General features: G+C 40.5%; 1 long non-coding RNA gene across 1 annotated transcript; it reads left to right on the forward strand.

Annotated features, from left to right (window-relative positions):
• Positions 1-220: 220 nt before the first annotated feature.
• On the forward strand, positions 221-11,374 carry LOC121927327. Its single transcript, XR_006103182.1, has 3 exons — positions 221-641; positions 4,558-4,679; positions 10,992-11,374. It is a non-coding gene; the product is annotated as an uncharacterized LOC121927327 (long non-coding RNA).
• Positions 11,375-12,253: the final 879 nt, after the last annotated feature.

The raw sequence follows: 12,253 nt of genomic DNA on the forward strand, positions 1-12,253 counted from the left end.
GTGGCATCGGAAAGAGCCACTTTTCCCCTCCTCGCCAGCACTGAAAGTGGACTACTGGAAGCGGACTACTGGAAGGACGACCAGAAGCAAAATGGTGCAAAATTGCAGCGCTGCACCATGGGATATGTGGTACCTTCAAGGTTGAGGGGAATACCAGGGCCGATGCAAACTTGCATTCCACACCAGCACCACATCGAACTGACTGCGAATTAACCTTGGAATAAGATTTGTGAATTTGCTAGTTCACCAAATTTACCTATTTTTGGATTGACCCAGGATTGGGCCCGGAATGACCACACAATGACAGCAATTGTGTGAGATAATCTCTTGTGAATTAACATGAATACGCATGATTGGGCTTGGGATGGCACTGGATTGGCATTGGTTTGCCTGGAAGTTTTCATTGTGTGATAATGGCCGTAGCTGGATCTCAAAGAACCCAGAGAATCAATGCCCTGCTCTGAGGAATCTGAAGAACCCACCCACTTTGGTGTAAGGATACTTCACAGTGAGACATTAAATGGACAGGTGTTCCAAAGAGACTGCTTGTCTGATATCTTGAGGGGGTTGGACAAATTCATGGAGGATAGGGCCTTCAAGTGCTACTAGTCATGATGGAAATATATTGCATCTAGAGAAATGTGTGTCTCTTTATAAGTGTTGCTGGAGAACTTGAGAATGAAATGTTATTGCACTCATGTCTTGTTGAACTTTTCCCATTATTTTGTGAAAAGAGTTGGCCACTGTGGCCCAAAGCACACTGCAGAAATACTGTAATCCATTTTGAGACTGCTTTAACTGCCCTGGCTCAATGCTAAGGGATTCTGGGAACTGTAGTTTTGTGAGACATTTAGCCTTCTCTGTCAGTCAGAGAGTTCTGGTGCCACAACAAGCTACATTTCCCAGGATTCCCTAGCACTGAGCCAGGGCAGTTAAAGCAGCCTCAAACTGGATTATTTCTGCAGTGTATTTTGGACCTAAGTGAACTAAATGCGGGACTAGGTAGATCCCTGGTTTCATCCAGCAGTGCAGCACAGTTCTTATATCAGTATGTCTAGTCATCATGCTGGGCAGCTTTCTCTTTTTTATGTATTTAAAGAAATATCAGTTGGATTTCCCCCACCCCAAATTTTTAGCAATATGTTTCTCAAAATCTTCCTTCCCCTTCCCCTTCCCCTTCCCCTTCCTTCCTTCCTTCCTTGTTTTCCCCAAATTAAGTGTCATTTTTCAAGAGCTTGCAAATTAATTTTAATTTTGTATGGGTTTTAAAAATCTAATATATTTGTTTTATAATCTTAATTAGTTCATTTACAGCACAGTGCTATGCATGTCTAACCAGAAGTAAAACATACTGAGTTCAATACATCGTATGTCCTCCCACACAAATTCGGGCTGCAGCCTTCAAGAAATGATTAGGATTGCTAGCATTGCACCAGCTTGTGCACCTTAGAAAAAGAGAGTCTGTTTCTATGATAGCTTGAAAAAGATCTGAAGAGTTTCAGGGCCCTGCTTGTTTTTGCCAAGATATATAAGCATCCAATTTCACGCTGGTCAAGCTGCCAATAATGTGTCACGTCAAAAGGTTTAAATACACTTGTCCAATATGATCCTTTTTAAAAACAATACAGTTAAACTGTAAGAAACCCTAGACATAACCTGCTTAAACTAGAATATTCTCTCCAATAGCACTTTTTAAATAAAGTGCCACATAACCAGTTTTACAAGTGAGACTTGTACAAAATGTTGCAGTACAGGGTGCACATGCCCAGAATTCCAGCCAGCCAGCCATGCCTGCTTATAGTATATCCCATTTCAATGCCACTCTGTATTAATGCCACTCAGAATTAATGCAGTTTGACATTGCTTTAAATGTCATGGCTCCATCCTATTGAACACTGGGATTTGTAGTTTGTTTGTGGCACTAGAGCTCTCTGACAGAGAAAGCTAAATATCTCACAGAACTGCAAATCCCAGAATTCTATAGCATTGAGCAATGGCAGCTAAACCACTGAGCTAATGTCAAACTGCATTAATTTTCCAATGTAGATGCAGCCACAGTCAGTTTTCCACACCACATGCCACAAACTGACACCATTCTATAAACTGAACACACTCAGCTCTTCTTAAACTATCTGGGTCTGCTTAGCTCTCCCCCCAAAATTATTTTGTATATCTTCAAAAATTAGGGTTGCCTATAACTGTTAGCATCTCCCTCTTATACATGAATAATGCTACATTAAGATTCATCACTCAAAGATTGTATTTGTCGTTAATACTATAGATAAGAAATCATTGGTTCCCCAAATGAATCCAGTGATGTCTAGACTAGGGAGATACTAGGAAAGTATACATGATTCCTCTATACATGTTGAACAAATATGCACCCTGGAAGCCAGGATGTCTATACTGAGACGGTTGTACCTTGGCCACATCAGAGATTATTGCACAGCGTTTTCCTAACAGGCTGGGAACAGGATGTAATCTGAATGGAACAAATGTTATTGCACAGCCCCGTTCTCATTCAGTACTCATCCCGCACCCAGTACGTCCTTCTCCTGTTCCTGGTCAAAAATGTGAAAACTCCATTGATAGCTGACATGATTGCTTTCTGGCCATTCCAGGTGATATGTGTGCGATAATCTTATCAGTCGCAATCCATCTTTGTGTTCTGATTGGTCAGGACTACCTCCTCCCCTCTCATCCTAAAACATCCCCAAACTCTGCTCTTCTTCCGTTGGTGACACGAGGAGGGTGACACAAATAATTTTTCCCCATTGTTTTAATTTCTTTATAAAAAAATATAGCCATTATTGCATTATGTTAACAAGAAAAAACAATGCATGCTTGTGACCAAAACATTTTGTTGGGGGGGGTGTTGCAGTACTAGAACAGTACACATGTGCAAAAAAGGGATGTGTTATGAATGACATGAGCACCATCACCGCTAGAACAGCAAAGAGTGTGTGATAGTATTCATTATCATCACATTAACATCGTGCTATTACAAGTCAAATGCAGTAACACTTGCTCCCATATCTTTAGTTTATAGAGTGTTTCTGGGATGTGATTGGAATGTTATGGACACTAGTTTGCTAATCTCCATCCTGAGAAGACATGAATCATTAGAAAAGATAATAATGCTAGGAAAGATGGAGGGCGGTAGGAAGAGAGGAAGATCACATACCGGATGGATAGATTCAATCAAGGAGAGCTTGGCTCTGAGCCTGCAGGATCCACTATGAGTAGTTGAGGGCATGGGGGTTTGGAGATGTCTTATTCATGGGTTTGTGATGGGCTGAAGTTGTTTTAAAAAGGCAGCTAAAAACAACAACAACACACTGCTACCATGCTCCCTCAACTTCCTTTTTACCACAAATGGGCAATATATACGCCATTGGTTGATGTAACCCATCCCAATTGCACATTGTTGGAATTCAGTGACACAGAAACAGCAGTCAACTTCCCAATCTTTCTAGGTTAATACATAACAGGGAGAACGTTGGCTGTGTGGAGAGGTGTTCCAGGCTAGAAATAGGGGGATTGCCCCTCAAACCTGACAGAATGGCCATTCAGTGTTCATTGAAAGATCTCCAGACTATAAACGCAGGGAGAATTGTTATACCTGAGAAGGGACTTGCACATATCATGAGTCCCTTTTTATACTTTTGATGGGCAACTGCTTACTTGGGCTTGTAAAACATACCTGCCTGGACTTGTGTGTGTGTGTGAGAGACTGCATTACATAGTGTTGCTGGTGAAATCTGGAACTTAGTCAGGCCAGGACAGGTAAGTGTTAACCAGCATGTTTGATTTGGCCTCCTAAAAAGCCTCTTTGTTTAAAATAAAATATGTGAGCAAAGTGCTCATTAAAAAGTATATAGGATTATAGCTTCAAGGTAAAACACAGTTACTTATCAGATATTTCCCACATTTATGGGGTACTTATTATACAATTTTGTCTGAGTAAGTACTCCCAGGCAAGGAGCTTTATCTCCAGGGCACTAATGAATTTGCAAACAATGCTCAGTTGTCACTGGTAGTGGTATGAATCAATTCAGCTTGCTGTGAAAATAGGGAGGTGTACCTGCTGTGACCTTCCTTCCAGTCCTAGAGAATGACTCTTAAGTCTAGATGCCACTTTCTCCTTTTCCATCACCTTCTTAAAGCTCTCTCTTTAGATTGAAGACATCTCTGCTTTGGGAGGGGGGAGGGAGGGAGATGCAAGTAGATATGCATGGCTCCCTGTATCTCCATCCTAGATGGAACTAAGATTTCTATCATCTCTCTCTATTCACTATGTACTTCCTGTAATAAATCTGAGTGTTTCTGTTTTCATAAGGGGCACATTTCTAAGACAAAACTTGGGGGGGGGGGGGTTTCCAGATATTTCAGAGGGCTCACTCCACTTGACACATGGGCAAGCTCTCTCTGCTGACAAGTGAGAAGGGAATTACTATGACCAGGTTGATTTACTTTGGGCACACCACTGTTTTCTACCTCTTTAGGTATTACAGCTCTCTTTTTGCTCTTTTGTATTTTTTCTTGTGTTTTGGCCAGGTCTTGCCTATGGAGATCTTGTTCCCAGGACTACCCACAGGGAAAAAAGGGATACACCAGTCCATCTGAAGTCAAAGTGGATATGCAAATGAAAAGTAATATGCCCATTTAACAAGAGGCAGGTAGACAAATTTTTTTTCTCAAAATTTCTTTAAGGACCCCTAGCCCTATTTTCTTTTTCCAGCTTCCATCTGAATAAGAGTCTTTGTGGTACCTTTCACCCAGAAAAGAAACTATAACACCTGCTGCTGGCCTCTCTGAAGCCTTGCTGAAACAATTGACCCAAGCCTGAATTTTCCCTGGGTTATCCTGCAATCACTCTGAGATCCAGAGTTCAGAATTGTAGATAAAGAATTTGGTCACTTGTGGTGCCCAGTGGCAAGTGTAGAAAAAGGCCCAACTTTTATTTTTGCTACAACTATAGAAGGCTTTGCCTATATGGGATCGGATCTCTGCCTGTTGTCTGATTATCACCAAAATGCTAAAGTGATGGAAATGGGATGCCATGTGGGCAAAAGCCTCTGTATCGGTCTCCATTACCTGGGGTTAAGGCTGAGTCTCCCCACCCCTGAGCCAACACATGGCATGTTTCTTCCACTTTGACTCAAATGTCTTCTTCAGTAATACTATAACATTCTATTCTTGATTCTAGTTCATGAGGATAGGATTCATATCCTCATGTTTCTACCACTCCCAAGCTTCTCTTAAGGACCTCTTTCAGGGTATGACTGGCATGCAGCCTGCGTTTGCCCTCAAAATGGATCTGATCTTGTGACAAATTGCCCCAAAAGTTGTGACAAATACAACAGAACATTTAGGTTATATCAAAATCCCAAAACAAGAGAAAGAAGAATGGGATGAAAGTCAAAGCCAGACTATGGTTTCATAGGCCAGAGAGCTGCTTATATACCTCCCTGGTGATCCAGAGCGCCCTTTCCAGAAATGTCCTGCCTCCAGAATAACAGTGCCAAATCTGACTGGGCTATTATTCCTGCTGCTATAAAAAGTCTGCAAAAACTGTGTGAGCTACTGGGAAGAAGACACCAGTGCTGGGATTTTTTTTAAAAATGGCACCAAGCATTCACTTTCCATTCCTGCCATGGGCTGCAAAACTGGCATTCCAGATAAGTCTGGGGCCTTTTCTTCCTATCTGATTAAAAAAAAAAAAACACCAATCTGGGCCTTAAAAAAGATAAGGGGCAGTCAAACAAAAGCCCAATCACTCATTGTCCTGCCCCCAGGCTTCAGGAGCACTATGGGCCATTTGGGAACAAAGGACTGAAGGGCACAAAAATAGCTTTGCAATGCTACAGGCTCCTACTGTGCCTTTACCTATCCCAGGAACGGCTGGAAATTCTTTCTCTTCCCTGTCCTCTAAAAGCTAAATCAATATTTTCAGGATGTCTCTGTTTCTCACCAATATGAGCAGGAACCAGGTTAGACTTTGAACTGGAAATACAAAAATCAGATCTCAGTTAATGACAGGGTTCATAAGCAACACACCAACTTTATTAAATTGCAAAAAGAATGCCCATCCTATTTTTTTAAAAAATAGAAAGCAAATTTTAGAGTTGTATTTTTGCAGTTTTGGTACAGGAGAATTTGGATGCAGTTATAATCACTCCACTTATATACATGGTAGGTTATTCTGGAATAACACTCCCGTAGATTTGTTCACACTAAAGTGGGGAAAGTGTGGCCCTCCAGATATTGTTGGATTGGAACTTCCATTAGCCATAACCTTAATCACTAATACTGAAGAATAATGGGAGTTGAGATCTACCAATATTGGAGGGCTGTCCGACAGTGGAACACACTCCCTCGGAGTGTAGTGGAGTCTCCTTCCTTGGAGGTCTTTAAACAGAGGCTAGATGGCCATCTGTTGGGGATGCTTTGATCTGGATTTCCTGCATGGCAGGGGATTGGACTGGATGGCCCTTGCGGTCTCTTCCAACTCTATTATTCTATGATTCTATGTTCTCCATCCCTCATGTACATGTTCAGTAAAGATGAAATATTAAAATTAATTTCAGTAGAGTCAACAATTCTTCCTGACCAGAACAGAGGCATTTGACTCATTTTTCTTTCATGATTCAACACAGAAACACATTTATAGGGGCTCAACAGATGGCCTGACAGGGGTGTCTCTGTGCCACCTCTGGAAGTGCGGGGTTGGGGATGCAGCAACTGGATGCTATGCCCCCAACCCACTTGAAAAAGGAGCCACAAAACGCAGCTCCTATTCCCAGCACTACGGGGGTGCCATAAGGGCTGCGGTGTGGCCTTATGACGCCCCTCGTGTGCAGCGCCGAGTAAGCGCTGCGCATGAGTGACATCACGGTGCATGCTGTCTGTATGGTAGGGTTGCTGAGCATGTAAACGCTCAGCCCTCTCACAACCCTAGTCCGCAGTCAGGCTGGCACAAAGTGCCGGTCTGTACCATCCCATAGTTCTGAGAAATTTACCTTTGGAATGCTGGGGGACTATGGCATCCAACTTTAATAAAATAAATAAATAAAATCTTTATTTATATCCCGCCCTTCCAAGAAGATCAGGGCGGCTTACAACAATGCAACAAGTGCAAACAAATACAGGTTAAAAACACGAAACAATAACAATACACAGTCTAAAACAATAACAAAGGCCCCGTTAGCCCATCCTCATGGCCACGGAAGAGGAGGGAGGCCCACAGGATATTTAGTCGGGGAATGCCTGCTTGAATAGGAAGGTTTTGAGGTCCTTCCTAAATTGGGCCAGGGTGGTAGATGAGTGGAGCTCCGTGGGCAGCGTGTTCCAAAGGGCTGGGGCAGCTGTGGAAAAGGCCCTTCTAGAGGTAGAAGCTAACCTAGCCCCAGGCACCTTCAGCAGTTGCTGCCCAGATGTTCTGAGGGTGCGAGGCGGATTGTATTTGAGCCCCTTTATTTGTTTGTTTGTTTGTTTGTTTGTTTATTTATTTTCATTTTTCTGTTCCTTTTGCCCAGAAAGGGACCCAAGGCAGCTCACAAATAAAAAAGGCAATAGTACTTGAGATATTTGAAAATAGTAGGAAAATAATACTATTACTGTATCTTAAAATGGATTGACTCAGTAAAGGAAGCCATAGCCTTGAGTTTGCCATGGCCTGATCAATAATGCTAATAACAGGACCATTGGAGATCTCTCATTCATATGGTCACTGTGTGTCCAAACCAATGTCATGTTGCATAACAACAACAACAACAAAGCCCTTAATTATTAGAGCAGTAGAACTATGAATGGTTCTGAAGTTTGTTTTAGATAGGTATATATGCTTGCATGCGTACACACAGAGAGAGTGCAACTTCTGAAGCTACAATTTGAACTTGAACTGCAATTTGAAGACCAACCGGAAGGAATTTCATACTTTTCTTCTGAGCTGTTTTTTCCATTTAGGTTAACCCTCTAAAAAGGTCTAATAGATCAATTATAAAGGACATATTTCACACAATTAGCAATGAGCAATCATGTGAGTTTTTGAAAGTATACGGGTGGAGGAAGCTGACCCAGATAAATCCATCTGATAACTACTACTGGTAACTTCTAGAGCTTTACTTACAATGAAGATAACAGAGGTGGGAACTCTGAACCTCTCAAGAACTCCTACCTCTTTAACACACACAATCCTGATCCCTCTCTACAACACTTGTGTAACATTTACTTTTTGAAAGGCACACTTGCTGATGGCACAAATAGCATATTGTTTAGTTTGGCTCTGATTGCCACATTCTATGTTGACAAGGGATTCCCTTTCCGACCTATCAAGGCACATTCTCAGCGAATCTGTGTCCACTCCTCTCCAGTTTCTTGCAGTGTACAGCTTAGAGCACTCAGCAAATCATCTTAGAATGGATGCTATTCTGCAGTGGGCCTTTATTTGTACTCCATCGAGCACAAACTCAAAGGTTCATATATAGACATGCATAGTGTATGTGGTTTTGCATAGTCTCCAACTCTCCTGGTTTGACAGGCACAATCCAGACTAATCCTCTGATGTCCCACTTTTTCAGCTGCTATCCCATTTTCTCTTTATTAATTCTTATTTATTTTATTTATTGCATTTATACCCCACTCTTCAGGAGTTCAGTGGCTCAAGTGGTTAAGATGGTGACTCTGCTGACTGCAAGACTGGCAGGTTGGCAGTTCACGGCCCAAGTGCTGCATGATGGGGTGAGCTCCTGTCACTAGTCCCAGCTTCTGCCAACCTAGCAATTCGAAAGTATGCAAATGCAAGCAGATGAATAGGTACCACTTCTCAATGGGAAGTTAACAGTGTTCGGTGGAGTCATGCTGGCCACATGACCACCAGAGCAGTCCTTGGACAACGCTGGCTCTTCGTCTTAGAAATGGAGCACTGCTCCTTACAGTTGGTTATGTCTAGACATTCATGTCAAGGAACTACCTTTACATTTACCTTCAAGCTCTCATTGTTAATTTGACAATTCCCTGCCCTCAGGTTTACAATCTAAAAAGACATGACACAAAAGGAGAAGGGAATGGAAGTGGGGAAGAAAGCTGAGAGTATGCGGCTTGCCCAAGGTCACCCTGTGCGTTTCATGGCAGAGTGGGAATCAAACTAGTGTCCAGAGTTGTAGTCTAATGCTCAAACTACTGCACCACACTGGCTCCACTATTGAGCATCCACAGATTGTGGTATCCACAGAGGTCCAGGAACCAAACCCTAGTGGATACCAAAAGCTTACTGTATAATGATTAACATCAGATGCCTAAATGCAATGTGCCTGTTACAGATGTGTAGCCCATGCACATATGCCATCATCATATCTGAAACATATGCTTAAAAACATTCTAGTTAGCAAGTTACGTAGACTTATTGCTTAGTCTTGTATGCAGAATTGTTCATGACTGTGTGTAAATCATAAGTGGTTACTTGCAAAAAGGGTTACACCCTGGCACTAGGTCATTAAACCAGTATTTCAGGTTTCTAGTTGGTGTTTCTGCTGTGAGGCTCCTATATGTTGATAAATTTTCATTATGGAAGGAAGATACAGTGGGCTCTTGATATCCACTGGGGTTTGATTCCAGCCCCCCCCTCCCCCATTTCCCCTGTGGATAACAAAGTTTCATTTAATACAGTGGACAGCAAAATTGTTACCCTTATATAAAATAGCAAATCAATATATGCTAATTGGAATTTATATATATATATATATATATGAATATTTTCAAGCTGTGGATATTTGAATCCGTGAATAAAGAATCTGTGAATATGGTGGGTCAACTGTAATCTGTTGATTATAAATGCTTTCCACTGGCAAATCTAAATCATAAGGACTTTATCACATGGGGAAAATCGGGGAAAAGTTGGGTTTAAACTGTAATTATCCCATGAAAGTTGTGCGATCGTGCTGAAGATTTTCACATGATGTTGCCATTAATTTGTTGCTGGTTATTACTTGGTTATTCCCAGGATAAGTCTTCTTAATCACGATGTGTGTGAAAATCTTCCCACGATCGTGCAACTTTCCTGGGCTAATGATAGTTTAAACACCCGATTTTCCCCTGTGTGATAAAGTCCTAGGAAATTTGTCTGACTGTGAGTAGTTTTTTGTCCTCTTTTTACTGTTGTCTGAAGGAGTGATCTTAAACAAAAATGTCCAAATTCAACTGCAACCATTTAAAATAAAAATTGGCACAGACATCATTGTTTGTCATGTTGTATAAAGACTTATTGCAAAATACCCAAAGCTGTCAAAAATTTTGTGGCATTTCATTTTGTCCAAATGATGTTATTGCTCAATTACAAGTGACAGAAGTTGTCACCACAGACTATATTGGTTTTCCTGTTTGTATTCACAGGAAGACCAGATGGTCTACATTCTAGATCTTCCCAAACAGGACAGGGGAAAGGGGAACCCAGCTTAATATTCTGCAAGACATTAAGTCTTCCAGAGAGAATAGATTTGTTTTTCTTCATAGAGATGTCCTTTGACTTTTATAAAGGCTGTCCCACCATGTCTCACTTTTGGCGAGAAAATAAGGGAATTCCACAACCACATTCTGCAAACTACATGAAAAGAATTTTCTTTTGAATTTAGAGACAGAAGATGAGTTTGTAAAAGAGCATATTATGGACATTATGACCAACATATGATCAAAATTTTGTTCATAATGACCACATGGATGTATGGGGGGGGGGGAATATGGCCTAAAGATATAAATTTTACTTTGTGTATTAATTTAAAAGAAAACCTGTATAAAATGATGTATAGGTGGTAGCTAACCCCAAATAAACTGTCAAAAATGACCCAGAATGTTTCAAATCAATGTTGGAGATGTCAAGAAAAGGGGGGTTCTTTTTTATGTAGTGGACATGTATCAGAAGGGGGAAAGTTACTAATCTAAGATTTATATGTTAATCCAAAAAATTCTAAAGGTAGATTTTGTAATGTTACCAGAAATGTCGGGCATTATGGATGAAGAACTGGATAGTAAATATGGATCCCTTATTTGATAGATGATAACCACAGCAAGAATATTGTTTGCTTAAATGTGGAAATGGACAGAAGCACAGACGATGGAAGAATGGATTGTTAATGTTGCTGAGTTAACAAAAATGGCCATATTAATGTGGATCCTAAAGGATAAGCCAACTGAAGACTTTTCAAAAGACTGGAAACCATTAATGGAATTTTGAGCAACAAGAAATCTAACTATGTAATAGTCTGTGGCTATGGTTATTAGTGATTTAGTAGAATTGTTCATTTGGAACTATAACAGTAGAATAAATATTTCCTTTTTCTTACAGTAGATCAGAGATCTACTGTCTATTAGTTGCATACCATTTTCCTTTTTTCTTTTATGTTTCCCCCCTCTTTATCTTCCTTCCTCTTTATCTCCAGTTGTATATTACTTTGATTATAGATTATATTGTTCCCACTAAAAAATAATAAAAAAGAAAAGAATGTTGTTGCTGATTTCTCTGTTACCTCCTAATGTCAGTTAGACTCTAAAGCAAATAATATCTTCAGTAGCACAGAAGACTAAAAAGTAATAAAGAGCAATGAACTCCTGTAATCTGTTAGCAGGGAATGTAAAGTACTTCCTGCACCTAACCTTGCCAACCAAATCTGTGTGTATTTCCTGTTTTGACTTGGCATTCTACCAATCTTATGAGCACACCTGTACTGGAAGCATAACTGCTTTTCCTACTTTGTTGAGCAATAACTTCCAGGATCATTGTTTAGTGAAATTCCATTTTGGACAAAAATTCAACCTGAATGAAGTTATGAGAAGTGGAGACGAAGAAGAAATTCAAGCAGAAACAACAATTTTGGAGAGGCTTGTATGTAGAAGACCTCTCTTTTTATTTATAATGAACAGTGTAGCATATAATTAGAAATATGAGCATGCAGACACCATGGTGATGCCTTTATTCATGGTATATGCTCATATGGATGAGATTACCAAAATGTAGTGGATATTTTCTATTGCAATGCCAGTTCTCAATATGTGACTCAGCTTTCCACATCAAAATGTTCAGGTCTTGTGACAGAGATTTTTGGGAAAGCTAAAGGCCTGAGTCACAAGAGCAATGAGATAATCCGGTTTATTATTGCAAAAAGCCTCATACAAAAAGTTTAAAGCTTTTATGCTTGAATAAATGTAAGCCAATTTATTCTGGGGACAGGAGCAAACAAAAGAAATTATGAGGCTCAGG

The sequence above is a fragment of the Sceloporus undulatus genome, chromosome 3 (genome assembly GCF_019175285.1).
Source record: "Sceloporus undulatus isolate JIND9_A2432 ecotype Alabama chromosome 3, SceUnd_v1.1, whole genome shotgun sequence".
NCBI classification, from domain to species: Eukaryota; Metazoa; Chordata; class Lepidosauria; order Squamata; family Phrynosomatidae; genus Sceloporus; species Sceloporus undulatus.